The sequence below is a fragment of the Triturus cristatus genome, chromosome 3_1, assembly GCF_964204655.1.
Source record: "Triturus cristatus chromosome 3_1, aTriCri1.1, whole genome shotgun sequence".
NCBI classification, from domain to species: Eukaryota; Metazoa; Chordata; class Amphibia; order Caudata; family Salamandridae; genus Triturus; species Triturus cristatus.
In genome coordinates, this window is record NC_140583.1 from 963,540,257 (window position 1) to 963,554,857 (window position 14,601).

Sequence of the window (14,601 nt, forward strand, 5' to 3'; positions counted from 1 at the left end):
CACTGTATGTCCTCGAAAGACCCCGTTACCACCAACCCTTTCCGGTGTGGGAGTGGAGTATTTCCAACATTAATTGGTGTTCAGCGGTGGGATAATATGGGCAAGACTACCTCAAACACTCTGGGCTGAACCAAACTCAAACATCATCAGATCAGCCTAATCTGTTCAGAAAGGCAGAAGCAAACCCTGCATTCTGAGCTCTGGACTGCTTTGCCTCAAAGGCCTTCCTCCACAGAACAGACAGTAGCAACCGGTGTTGTCCCCAGCCGCTCTGCAATCCAAGGTGCAACCCCATGGAACAAAAGCAAAACATTCTTAATCCACAAGTGTCCCATTCTGCTTTTCCCGGCTGGCTGCACCATGTCAAAGTGGAAATCTGGAGCAGATATACGTCATGCTATGCACATTTGTATAGAGCTCTTATCTCCCATGAGAGTATCAAGTTGGTTTGCATGTGGGTAGGCGGCACTCTCCCAGGGAGAATGTATTTGAAAAGATAGGTCTTCAGCTTCTTGCGGGACTGAGCAAGGGATGAAGAGGCTCCGATGTGCTGTAGGAGGTCGCTCCATGCTTTGGGAGAGATGTAGGAAAATGTGCAACCTCCTGCTCTCTTTTTGTGTATGTGGGGTACCTGTGTTAGCGAGAATATGAATGAGCGGACGTACCTGGATAGTTGGAAGATGTGTATGCAGCCGTTGAGGTAGGTGGGCCAATGTTGTGTAGTGCTTTGTATGTGTGTGTGAGGAGTTGGAACTGAGTGCGTTAGTATATGGGAGCCAGTGAAGTTCCTTGAGGTGTGGAGTGATGTGGGTGTGGCGTGGTGTGTTGAGGATGATTCTTGCTGCAGCATTTTAGATGGTTTGAAGCCTGTTCAGGAGCTGTTTCTTAATTCCTGCATAGAATGTGTTTCCATAGTCAAGTCTGCTGGTTATAATGGCCTGTGTATCAGCTTTGCTGGTGTTCTTTGATAGCCACTTGAAGATTTTTCACAACATCCTCAGGAAGTGGAAACAGGTGGTCACTGTGTTTATCTGGGCTATCATGTCGAGCTTGTTAACTATGATGATTCCTACGTTTCTAGTGTTGGTTGTGGGACATGGCATGGAATCAAGGTCTGCATGGCCACCAGGTGAAACCTCAAGCAAAGGTCTTTCCTTCCAAAAATCTTAACTTCGGTCTTGTCTGAATTGAGCTTGAGACAGTTGGATCTCATCCAGGTGGCTTCTGTGGTTCTGCAGGTGGTGAACTTGTTTTTTGTCATGGGAATCTTGTCTGTCAGGGAGAGTATCAGTTGAGTGTCTTCTGGGTGGGAAAAAAATGTTGATGCCACACGATTTGATGTTGGCCACTGGGGTCATGAAGATGTTAAATTCGGGCTGAGAGATGACTCTTGGGGTATTCCAAAGACGACGTTTCTGGCTTCGACGTGTAGTTTGACATGCTGACTTTTTGTGTTCTTCCCATGAGGAAGGAGTAGATCCAATTGAGAGCGGGTCCTTGATTGCCTGTTTTGTGTAGCCTTTTTATCAGGGTGAAGGAGAAGACTGTGTCGAAGGCCACTGATTGGTTGAGCAGGATGGAGCCATTGTTTTTCCTTGGTCAAGGATCACCCTGATCTCATTGTTTGCTTCGATGAGGGCTCAGTGCTGTGCCTGGGTCTGAAGCCTGATTGAGTTGGAGTGAGTTGCTTGCTGATGGCTTTCTCCATGAACTTGGCTAGGTATGGTAATAGAAGTATATTGACCGGTGTGAGTTTCCAGGCCTCTGGGAACAATGCAGTGGTGATGAAGGTGTTCAGGATGCAGCTGAATGCTACACTGATCACGGAGGCACCCATGTTTAAGATGTGGTAGGGACAGTGGGCCAATCGCGGCTCCGAATTTGATGGCTCCCATGATGTTGGCTGTCTCTTCTGTGGTGACTGTTTTCCAAGGTGGTTCCATGTTTTTTTATGGGTAGGCGAGGCTGATGGGTGTTGAGTGTTAATGCTTGTTATTGATTTTGTTGCTCAAGAATTCAATTTGTCGTCGCATAGGTCTTGGGAGAGGGTGTTGGAGGCCCATTTGAAGTGAAGCCTGAAGTAATGTTCTGTTCCAAAAGCAACACGCAATTTCCCGACAAGTTAGATCCTAAAACTGGAAAATGAACCTTTTTCTTAATCTGTGATCTACACACATACACACACTAACAACCTCCCCGCCTCAGGAGGTAGGAGCATTCAAATGGTTTCAAAAATGGGATTTAATGGAGATCTCCAAAATGAGAGGACATCTGAGGATCCAAAGCAAAGAAATCATATGGAGAACTTAAGGAGGAGTATCCCTTACAGGACACGCAAATGCTTGAATATATTCAATTGACACATGCCCTCGGTAGGCAAAAAGAAGAACTGCTGAAGTTAAAGGAGCTATCCCCCCATGAAAATAGAATACTGACCGTACCCCCTAAATTAAAAGCTATATCACAGGTGTTTACAGGACATTGATGAACAATTCACCAGCTGAGCTAGGACTATTAAAGGTGAAATGTGAATGAGGCCTTGTCCCACATACTTTACACATTCCCTCTTTAGGTTAGCCGGACTGCTCTGTGCCAAGCTACCACAGGGTGAGCATAGGTTATTCTCAGTGTATAACTTACTTACCTTGACTAGAGTTGTGGTACCTGCTTGGCCAGAGTGCATACTCTGCCAACAAGAAACCCCAATTTCTAACAACCACAAATGAACTATGCACAGCCCCCTGCACAGACAGTTTACCCTGCATAGCAAACACTACAAGATGAGTTCAAAGCCCACATTTCTGAAATAGCCGAACTCATAATGGTAACCCGACTTAGACATACTTCTTAATAATGGAACCTTGTCTCTTCCATCTACCCACACATTTTATATATCCTAAGGCCAGGTGGATGCACCCTGCTTTACAAGGATAAACCAAACAAAATGGAAGACACCTAGTTATCAAACACAAAAAACATGAAACTGAATAGTAACAGATCCCCCAATTTTCACCCTCCTGAAACAAACATAAGTTATGATCGATCCAGCACAGAACATCTGTTTTCAAAAAATATACTGCTCACTCGATCAAAATTGTTCCATCCCCAAGCATTTCAATGACATTGTGTCTTCCATGTTGCTACACTACTCTACCAATAGTTTTTAAGGAATTTCCATATCCAACAATTAACAAAACCTCACTTACCTCAAAACAACAAGAAATATGATCCTAACTTGGATCCCGGTAGGCCCACAATATAGGCATTATCTTTACTTATTACCCCAGAAACCAAGACAAACCTATTAAACTAGATAGGGCACACCATCACATACTACCATTCCAGGCAATTATTCAAGACTATAAATAGAAGGCCAGGTGAAGCTAAAGAAAATTACAAGAAGACACATGAAAGACATTTCTATTTGGCATCTCTCTGGAGACTTAAAGTCAAAATTATTTACAGGGACATTGTGCAATTTACCAATTATCTCACTTACTACTATACTATATATTAAGGCCACCCTAAAGATCATAAAAGAACTGGGGAGAGTACATCTATACTAAAAAGCCTAAACTAGATCACATGGACTTCTAAAAATTGGAAATTAGGAGGCCATTTAGATGGCAGAGTGTTGTTCATCTAGGCCACTGGGTGGTGGATGCCTTGCCTGCAACAACACTGGGGCAGACCTTAATCCCTATCATAAGTTGGCTGCTGCAGCGACCATCTATTTCTAATGAAAGGTGCTTTTGCAGACATTGCTGGAGAAATGCTGTCAGAAATCAATGCCATACAATAACCCTGTAGCCAATAGGTTGCAGTTTCTGAATGACCACTGGCAGAGGCTCCATAGGCAAACAATTAGCGGTTCCTCAGCCTCTAAATAAGTCAGGGGAAAGCAAAATTGCCTTAGCAGGAGAACCACCAGTGGTTCTGCCATCTCAGCAAGATCTAAGTGACCCTTTTAGTCTCAAAACATTTGATGCTAGAAAAATACAGCTTCTACCACAGAGCTCCACAAATGAGCTGTCAAACTCCAAGCAATCGGTCTTCCACCTCAAATGAAGCAGGAATTAGCCACCCTCCAAATGCTGGCTGGCATTCTAAAAACAAGAGAGGTAAGCGAGGCATACTTTCTGGTGCTGCCTGACCTGTTAGCATCATTTAATAGAAGTGGCCAAAAGATAAGTCTTAGCATCCTATTCTACGGAATTGGGAATGAGAGATGAATCATAGACTGATTGGTATACACCCAGTTTGTAAAAATATACTTGTAAATATCATCTATCCTTCCTTCTAATCCATCTCGATCCAGTCTTAACATGAAACTCTTAGTCAGTTTCTTCAAGTAAAACAGCTCACTATTAACCAATGAGCTGCAATATTCAACTTTACCTGAATAATAAAAGCCTGAAAATATTCCTGGAAAAGCTTCTTACCTTAGTGAGCTCCCTAAAAGTGAACACACAAAAAAAAAAATTGGTCCTCTTTTTTGTACCACCAGTGCCACCTTTGTCAAATAATAATCACAACCGCTATCATGCCAACTGCCTCCTCTCAACTACTCCTACTGTCCCTCCAGCTGTCTTCAGAACAGTGATTAAGGCACCAGTCTTCTCACAACTATCAAGCCTCATCACTGATTGTAATCGATTTGATCACATCTCCCCAGCCCTTAAAGCCTTATATTGGTTCCCCGTTGAAGGAAGATGCCTCTATAAGACTGAATGCATCACGCATAAAGCTCTTCACCAACAAACCCCTTTATACCGAATGAACAAGTTACTTACCTTCCGTAACGCTTTTTCTGGTGGATACAGTATCTGCCTGTGAATTCCTCACCTTGTGAATATCCCCTGCGCCAGATTCCACTGAATTTTTTCCCAGCTCTCCGCGCCGATGTGGACGTCATAATACCACGGCTCCGCTCGCGACTCCATATGACGTCACCGGAGCCATAAGAGAGCCACGTCGGCGTGATTACGTCAGTTCCACCCATTTTTTCCTGCCTCCGAGGCGAACAGGTGGACCGACAACAGTATACACAGTACACAACAAAAAATATGCATAGAACATAATCAAAAGGAAAGCTAAAGAACATGAGCATTTCCTATAAAAGTACCAGAATGAAAGAAGATACAATGTAAATCAAACATGTCAAACAAGGCATTCTTTAAGGTTAAAAAGGTGGACAACGGGGAGGCGGGTGGGTCAGTGAGGAATCCACAGGCAGATACTGTATCCACCAGAAAAAGCGTTACCGAAGGTAAGTAACTTGTTCTTCTGATGGATACATCTGCCAGTGGATTCCTCACCTTGTGAATAGATTCCCACAGCAGTCCCGCTCCTGGAGGAGGGTGTCCACCTTCCTATACCAAAAAGTCCTACAAGACACAGCGTGCAAAATGGCCCTCCCTCCTCATCTCAGAGTCCAAGCAATAATGCTTTGCGAAAGTATGGAGGGAGGCCCAAGTAGAGGCCTTGCAAATGTCTGCAACTGGAACACCCCTGGTCAAAGCAGAGGTGGAAGATTTAGCTCTAGTTGAATGAGCTCTAATACCCTCAGGAGGAACCTTACCAGCAAGGGCGTAGCAGATCTTGATGGTTAGGATGATACATCTGGACAGAGTGAACTTGCGCACAGCTTTGCCTTTTGAGTGTCCAATAAAGCCCACGAAGAGCTGATCTTCCAAACGAAAATCTTTTGTTCTGTACAAATTAAAGCTCACTGCTCTTTTAGGGTCCAAGCGGTGAAGTCTCTCCTCCTCTTTGGAAGGGGGAGGATAAAACACAGGGAGAGTAATGGACTGCTCCAGATGAAAGGGAGTAACTACCTTAGGAAGGAAAGCAGCCCTGGTCCTGAGGACCATCCTTTCAGCATGTAAGGTTAAAAACGGGGGTTTAGAACTAAGAGCTTGAAGCTCACTCACCCTCCTTGCCAAGGTTATGGCTACAAGAAAGACCGTTTTAAAGGACAACAGCCTCAAAGGGCAGCTATGAAGGGGCTCAAAAGGGGACCCCATCAAAAAAGGTAAAACAAGGTTAAGGTCCCACTGAGGCATTACAAAGGGAGTAGGTGGAAACCTATTAGTAAGACCTTTGATAAATCTTAAAACAATAGGAGATTTAAATAACGATGGCTGATCTGGAAGACACAGAAAAGCCGATAAGGCTGATAAATAGCCCTTAACCGTGGCCACAGCACAACCCTGCTGAGCCAAGGAAAGAGCAAACTGAAGGACATTAGAAAGATGGGCTTTCAAAGGGTCAATGGATCTCTCTCCACACCATTTTACAAATTTAGACCATCTATAGGAATAAATCGACTTAGTGGAGTGTCGCCTGGAAGATAGTACGTCCGGCGAGAGAGAGAAGGAACTCAGGTTGCCCCATTCAATCTCCAGGCATGAAGGCGCAAGCTCTGGAGGTGGGGGTGGGGGTGTAGCACCTGCCCCTCTGACTGCGAGAGGAGGTCTGCCCTGAGAGGTAGACGGAGCAGAGGGTGCAACGAAAGGTGAAGTAGATCTGTGTACCACACCCTTCTTGGCCAATCCGGGGCGACTAAAATAACTTGGGACCAGTCTTGACGAATCTTCCTCAGAACCCGAGGAATCAAGGGTATGGGAGGAAACGCGTAAAGGAGTTGTGAGCCCCAACTCAACTGAAACGCGTCCCCCAAAGCCCCCTGCATCGGAAACTGGAGACTGCAGAATGACGGGCAATGCGCATTCTCTTGAGTGGCAAACAGGTCCACCCGAGGTGCCCCCCACATCCGGAAGATGTGCTGAACTACCTCTGGATGAAGCCTCCACTCGTGGTCAGCGGAAAACTGTCGACTAAGACTGTCCGCACGTATTTTCAGCACCTTGGCCAGATGATTCACCATCAAGCAAATCCGATCATCCTGAGCCCAGGACCAGAGTCTCAAAGCCTCTCTGCAGAGACAATACGACCCTACTCCTCCCTGCTTGTTGACATACCACATCGCGGTAGTGTTGTCCGTCAGGTCTTGAACCGACTGACCGCGAAGGGAAGGGAGAAAAGCCTTGAGCGCCAAACGTATCGCCCGCAATTCTAGAAGATTGATATGAGACAATCTTTCCTCTAGAGACCAAAGACACTTGATCTCCAGATCCCCCAGATGAGCACCCCACCCTAGGGTGGAGGCATCCGTTATCACTGTGGCCACCGATGGAGGAAGATGAAAGGGCTTTCCTTGAGACAGCCCTCGACGCTGCACCAAGACAGATCCGCTGTAGCTTCTCTAGAGATCCTGACTGACTCCCTGAGATCCCCGTTGTGCTGATACCACTGCTTGCGGAGACACCACTGGAGCACCCTCATGTGCCAGTGTGCATGGTTGACCAACAGAATGCATGAGGTGAATAGACCGAGCAGGCAAAGGACCTTCAGAACTGGAACAACCGCTCCATTGTAGAATAAAGGGATCATCTCCTGAATGTCGAGAATTCTTTGTGGAGGAGGAAATGCTCGACACACAGTAGTGTCCAGTACCGCCCATATGAACAGGTTGCGCTAAGAGGGCACCAGGTGAGATTTGGGCACATTGATTGAAAAACTCAAGTTGAATAACAGATGAGAAGTTACCTGTAGATGATGTTGCACCATCTCTGGTGACTCTGCTTTCAGAAGCCAGTCATCCAGGTAGGGGAAAACCGGAATCCCCGACCTCCTGAGATGGGCAGCCACTATTGCCATCACCTTGGTGAAGACTCGAGGTGCAGTAGTAAGACCAAACGGGAGGACCGCAAACTGGTAGTGTTGCGACCCAACCGTAAAACGGAGATACTTCCTGTGCGACTTCAAGATTGGGATGTGGAAATATGCATCCTGCAAGTCGATCAACACCATCCAGTCTTCTTGTTGCAAAGCCTGAAGAACCTGTGCAAGGGTTAGCATCTTGAATTTCTCCTGCTTCAGGTAAAAGTTCAAGACTCTGAGGTCCAGGATCGGACGCAATCTGCCGTCCTTTTTGGGAATCAGGAAATACCGGGAGCAGCATCCCTGACCCATTTTCCTGCTCTGGAACCACCTCTATCCGCATCTTACTGTTGCAATGCAAGAACCTCCTTCTGCAGAAGAAGCACATGGTCCTCTGAGCAAAAACCTTGCCAAGGAGGGTAAGGGGGAGGAAATTTCCGAAAGGGAAGGGCGTACCCATTCTCCACAAGGTTTAAAACCCAAAGGTCTGTCGTGACCGGTTTCCAACCTTGCAGAAAGTGGGACACCCGACCCCCAACAGGTCTTACATGATCCAGGATGGGGGATCTAGGGCTGCTTCCCTGTAGCATCATTGGGAGCAGAGGAGGCTGAGGAGGAGGGATTGCGTCCAGAACCACGCCGACCCCTTTGTCTTCCCCTATAGGATTTATAGAGAGGATTTTGCTGCTGCTGCTGAGGTTGACGGAAGGAACGAAAGGATGACCTTCCAAAACCCCATACTTTTTTAAGCCAAACCCTTTCGATTGTGACTGCAAACCTGACGACTTCACAGTAGCTCTGCTATCTTTGAATCTCTGCAAGGCGGAATCTGCTTTCTCACCAACCCCATCTAAGTTAAGTCAACCAGAGTGGCCTGAACATCAGATGAAAAACCTGAAGAGCGGAGCCAAGCCTGCCTTCTAGTAGCTATGGAAGAACCCATAACTCTGGCCACAGAATCAGCCATATCAAGGCTTTGGGAGCTAACTGTTTCACAGAGTCCATCAATGCATGGATGGAGCGGCCCAACAAGCAAGTGGCATTTGTTGACTTAAGCGCCATACTTGCAGAAGAGAAGATCTTTTTAGCTGACTCCTCAATCTTCTTTGAGTCCCCGTCAGCTGGCGCTTGCGGAAAAGCCCCAGAAGACTGTTTTGAGCAGGATGCTTGTACTACAAGACTCTCTGGAGAAGGATGAGAGATAGGAAAGGAAGCTAGGATCCCCAGGAGCTACTCTATACCTTCTCGCCACAGCCCTGGAAACAGCAGGCGAAGAAAGTGGCTTGTGCCAAACATCCATAATAGGATCTAAAAATGCTTCAATAAAAGGCAACAGAGGCTCGACAATAGAGGAAGGCAAATGAAGGACTTCAGTCAAGAAGTTTGGCTTATATTCCACAGAAGTCCAAAAGCTCCGCAGCCTTCTTAATTACCAAATGGTAAGGAGCCAACTCTTGAGGCGGAGAAGATCTGGAAGAAGAAAGTTTTCACTTAGGAGTGGTGTCCAATCCACTTGCCTCCTGAATACCTTCAAATTCATCCGTGGAGTCACCCACTTCACCTTCCTCCACTTCATCTGCTCGATATTGTTCCTCTTCTATAAGTCTCTGAGCCTCTCTTCGAGAGCGGATCAGAGGACACTGCGTCGGCGGCGCCGTACGTGGAGTCAGTTGCGCCGATGGAGTCGGCGGCGTCACACGCGGCGCAGCTGGAGTCGACGTCGAGGGAGGCTCCGAAGAAGGCACGCGATCCAGACGAGGCCGGGAGGAAGGCTCTCCAAACAGCGCCGGGAACTGCCATGACGGCGCCATCGGCAAGAAGGGCATAAATGGTGCCTGAGCATAGTGTTGCGGCACGCGCAAACTGAACGCCATTGGACCCACGGGACCTGAAGGTGCACCGGATGGGAAGGCTGCTCTCTGGAAAACACCATACATAGCATTCAAAAAATGCGTCGGAACCGCACCTGGAGTCGGGAAATGCGGGTATGGATTCAAACCTGAATCCAGTCGAGGAGTAGCTGGAGCCGGAGCCGATGGATCCTCTACTGGATCCACAGGCTCATCTTCAGGCACAGGATCAGGCCACCTGATCAGGCTCAGCGTTGGAAGCTGGAGAATCCATCGGCGCCGGAGACAGCGCCGGTGTAATCTTTGGCGAAGGAGACTTCTCCGGGGAAACACGAGGAGAAGGGGAGGGCGAAGGAGAGACCAAGTCCTTACTTCGACGTCGAGGCGAAGGCGACCTCGAAGCCCTACTCTTAGTCGATCAGCGCCGAGAGTCATGCTTCCTCTTCTTCTTGTGTCTTCTCGACTTCGACGAGTGCGAAGTCGACGACTCCGGCTTCGACTTATCTCTTTTTCAACCTCTGCCCTCCTTCACCTTAGCCATGAACAGCTTCGCCTCTCTTTCCTTTAGGGCCTTCGGATTCATTTTTCTGCAGCAGGAATAATCCTCCACGTCGTGATCCAACAAAAGACACCATAAACTATCTTCATGGGGGTCAATGATGGACATGTGACCCGCACATTCCCTACACGGCTTGAAACCCGACTTCCTCGACGAAGACATGAGTACTTCGGAAACAGTAACCCACAAGGAAACTACAAAGTAACTCTACAATCAAGGAGAGTATTGGAAAACCGTTACGTGTCAATGGCGCGGAAAAAAGGGAACGGACGTCATCACGCCGACGTGGCACTCTTATGGCTCCAGTGATGTCATACGGAGTCGCGAGCGGAGACGTGGTATTATGACGTCGGCGTGGAGAGCTGGGAAACCATTCCATGGAATGCTGGCGCAGGGGATATTACCAAGGTGAGGAATCCACTGGCAGATGAATCCATCAGAAAAACAAACTCAATAAGGCGGGCTGTACCAGACAGATGAGAAGCACCAATTAGCTCCTCCTCGTCCCCTCGCTTTTATAAAAAGAAATCCACCCAATCTCGCTCCTTCTCTGGTAACGCCCTGAACATCTGGAATGTCATCCCACTTGACCTACACTGTAACCCTTTCTACCTGAACTTTAAAAAAGACCGAAAACATCACCTTCTCAACTTATACTGGGGTCCTTAATCTCTCCTTTGACGGTACATTCTTTTTCCCCTGCATCAGTTTTTCTTCAGTTTCTTTTCTAACCCTCTCTTCACCCTCCCTCTTCCCTTAATATCCTCTCTTCTCTGACCCTAACTCCTACTCCCACGTCTATTATTTTCTATACCTTTTACCTGCTAACCACCTGTAATTACCAATACCCCCTTTTCTTAATCCTGAACTGTACCAGCATGTTTTTATTACTTTGAAGATTTGCCATTATTATTTTTTTGCCCATTTATAACTTTATATGTGATGCATTCGCTTGCTTTATTTGTTATTCTTCACAACTGTCTTCCTCGATTTCCTCTGTTCATGTTAAGCGCTCTGATACCCCCTGGTCTAGCCAACGCTATATAAAACCTTTCAAACAAAAAAATAAATAAGCCTGCTTTAGCTCTTCTTAAAATCAATCTACATGAAGCAATCAGACTTGATTATATCAATCTATTCTGAGTGACCTTCACTAGCTGTCCATGGGAGCCGAAATCAACTTGAAATTGGCATGCATCAGTTCCAAAGCTCCTCATCTTGACCTAACCCACCATCTGAAAAAGCACCCCAGGAGGAAACTAGAGCTTCAATCAGAAACTAATAACTCCAAAACTCTGAATCAGGTTTCTCTTGCAAAGGATAAAGAATCCAGAATCACAGACCTAAGCAACTCACTCTCAACCTAAATCTACTAAATTTCCAGAATGCACTTAGCGGACTAAAATTGGTTTCAAATTTCTCTCTCCAACATTAGCTCGAGCTATTTTGCCTTCCATTGTTGTATGAAACTGTCACTTGTGAGGTGCTACCCATGTGGCTAAGTGAATGCTATTCAAATACCCATAACAAATGCTTCAATTAAAAGGAATATCTGTCCAAAGATAGGTGATTAAGCTTGACTGCCTTTTAAAAAAAACATATTTTCTAATGCTCCATGCCACAAACACATCTTCCTATAAGGCTTATTTATGCCAGTGTGTATCAAAGCATGAAATAGCATCTCCAGAAGTACGTGTCTTAGCATTAACCATCCGTGGGGAAATGAAAAGTGTTGACTTTGCACCCACATAACCAGACAAAAAATGTTTCTGTATGATCATACCTGAAAATCTGTAAAAAATTTCCTCCTGCCACCCTTCAACATCTACACCATGAATACCTATAAAACAGATGCTTATTTCACCAATTATGTATACTTTACTAACTGCAATTACCCAAACCACTCTGTCCCCTAGGCACTTTTACGTGGTTTCAACTTGCCTGCTTGCTTATTAAATTGTCCCACTACCTGGATTGCTATACATGGGGCACTTGGAAGTGATTTGAAACAGGCAATTGGCAGCATGAGTAAATAAAAAGAATATAATAAAGCCACATTCAAAGCATATATCCTTGTTATCTGTTGTCAGAAGGGGATGTGAACATAAACTATCTTGAAAGCAATCCTTATACTTTAGCGGACTGCAGTCTCTACTGTATGTCAATGCTCATGAATTAAACTCTACAGCACCGAACACAGAAACGGAGAATGATAAATACAGAATACCCATTGTTGCATGGAATAACAGTTCATAAGGTCCTAGAGGACCTCGGTCCTTCATGAAACTGAGATGGTCTAATATCCTTAATCAGGGTGAGCTTGGTTTACTAATTCTCTGTATCACCAAGTCACTAGCTCCATCTTTCTTCATGATAAAATCATTCTACAGTGGGCCAAGTGGACCATGTTCTGAGCAATAACTTCAGGTATCCCTGATTTTCTACCAACAATTCTTTATGGCAGTTTTGCACTGTGTAAGCTAAAACTTGCATTAAGGGGATATTTCTAATACTGATTTGTTTGCAAACAAGACTCTTCACCCACATCGTTGTTATGAGGTATGCAAGTCTCCTACAAGTGATATTACCACATGTGAGTCTGGGATAATCCCTCCATATTTCAGGTTAAACTTAGAGGCAATGTGTAAAGCATTTAAGCAGCACACAATCAGTAATAAAGTGAAAAAAGCCACACACAAAAATCACACACCAATTTAGAAAAATTTAGTACATTTCAACAAATTATTTGAGACCAAAACGGCAAAAAACCAATCAGTAGAACCAGAGTTGTTATTTTTTTTATGTTTAAGGTAAAAACTAGGGCATAAAAGAACAAATCATCAACCGCGGACATCAAGTCATGCCAGAATAGGTCAAAGTAAAATAATATGGCCAAGCAAGAGTCGGATACAAAGAGTGGATTGGACAGAATTGGTGCTTACCTTTGGACTTAGAAGAAATTTCAAGAAAAATGTTTTGACAAGGTAGACATTCAGCAGGGCAAAGCTGAGGGCTGTGTCCAAAGGGGAGACGTTCTCGGAGAGCTGCTAGACAAAGTCGCAGTGAAGATTATCACTTTTAGACTTAGTCTGTTTTTTGGAAGTCGAAAATCTCCTTCAGGGCGAGCCTGGAGGCTGTAGCCAATGAGTGATGCACGAGGTCAGATACTCCCTCTGTAAAAGACCACTGATCAGTATTTGCTAATGCTTATAACATGTCCATCAACTGTTGTTTTTGCATTTGTCACCCCGAGTGGGACGGGTATGCTCAGACGTGAGTCCCGTGCTCTCCATGCCACTGGAATCAAGCTATCCTGGCTGAAGAGGGGTGAAACCCCGAAACCGGTCCTAGGATGCTTGGTTCAGGTCCAGGGAGGACATGGCTTGGCAGTTCGGGCTGGACTGTTCCCATGAGGCACAGGGTCAAGACTGATTTGTATATGGCTGGGTTCAAACTGGAATGGCATGGTGAGCAAAAAAACGATGGAACTTCCTGACCTCCCATACCCAGACTGTCAATCTAGGTCCTTTTCGGTCGATGACGAAGTAACTGACCGAGGGTGTTCCTCAGGGCTCATGTTTGAGCCCCACATTGTTTAACATCTATATTGCCCCCTTGGCCAACCTCCTTACGTCCAGCGGCTTCCTGCCCATTTTTTATGCTGATGACACCCAGCTTCTCTTCTCCCTTAACAAATCCTCCACGTCTGCTCTGATGACTTTTTCGGAGGGAATGACAGTCATTGCTCATTGGATGAAAAGTAATTTTCTCCAACTTAATGCAGGGAAGATGGAGATCATGCTCTTCGGAGATGCCCCTCTACTGTGGACCCCAGACTGGTGGCCAGCAGCCCTTGGTGCCCCTCCTGGACCTAAGGCCCTAGTTAAAAACTTGGGCATTCGTCTAGATCATGCCTTAACCTTAAAGGAGCATGCTGCTCACATGGCCGGAGCCTGCTTCTATGTGTTGGGCTTGCTACTACGAGTCTTTCCTTTTCTTCCAGATTACACCTGTAAAACCCTCATTTAGACCATGGTAATGAGCTGTCTCGACTACTGCAATGCTCTCCTGGTCTCTGCTAATGAGTCTTCACTCAGCAGATTGCAGGTGGTCCAGAACCCCGCTGTGTGCCTCGTCATGAATGCTCCATTCAAAATTGCTTCCCTTCCCCTTCTTCAACAGCTCCGCTTGCTCCCAATCCGCAAGCGTGTCAAATTCAAAGCCTGCTGTATCGTCCATAAGGCCTTGCATAACAAAGGCCCTCTTTCCATCTCTAGGAAACTCAAGCATTACGCTCCTACTAGGACCCTTAGGTCAGGAAGCAAATCGCTTCTTTTAGTCCCCAGGGTCAGGAAAACAATACTAGGTGGGAAATCCTTTTCCTACCTCGCTCCTCTTAACTGGAACCAGCTTCCCATTCACCTGAGACAATGCCCTAACTATTTGCGCTTCAGGAAACTTCTTAAG

At 45.9% G+C, this 14,601-nt stretch overlaps 1 protein-coding gene across 1 annotated transcript in view; it reads right to left on the minus strand.

Moving 5' to 3' along the window:
- The window catches only part of KIF5C (kinesin family member 5C), a 532,213-nt gene that overhangs the window by 175,233 nt on the left and 342,379 nt on the right, over positions 1 to 14,601 (minus strand). The window lies entirely within an intron of this gene.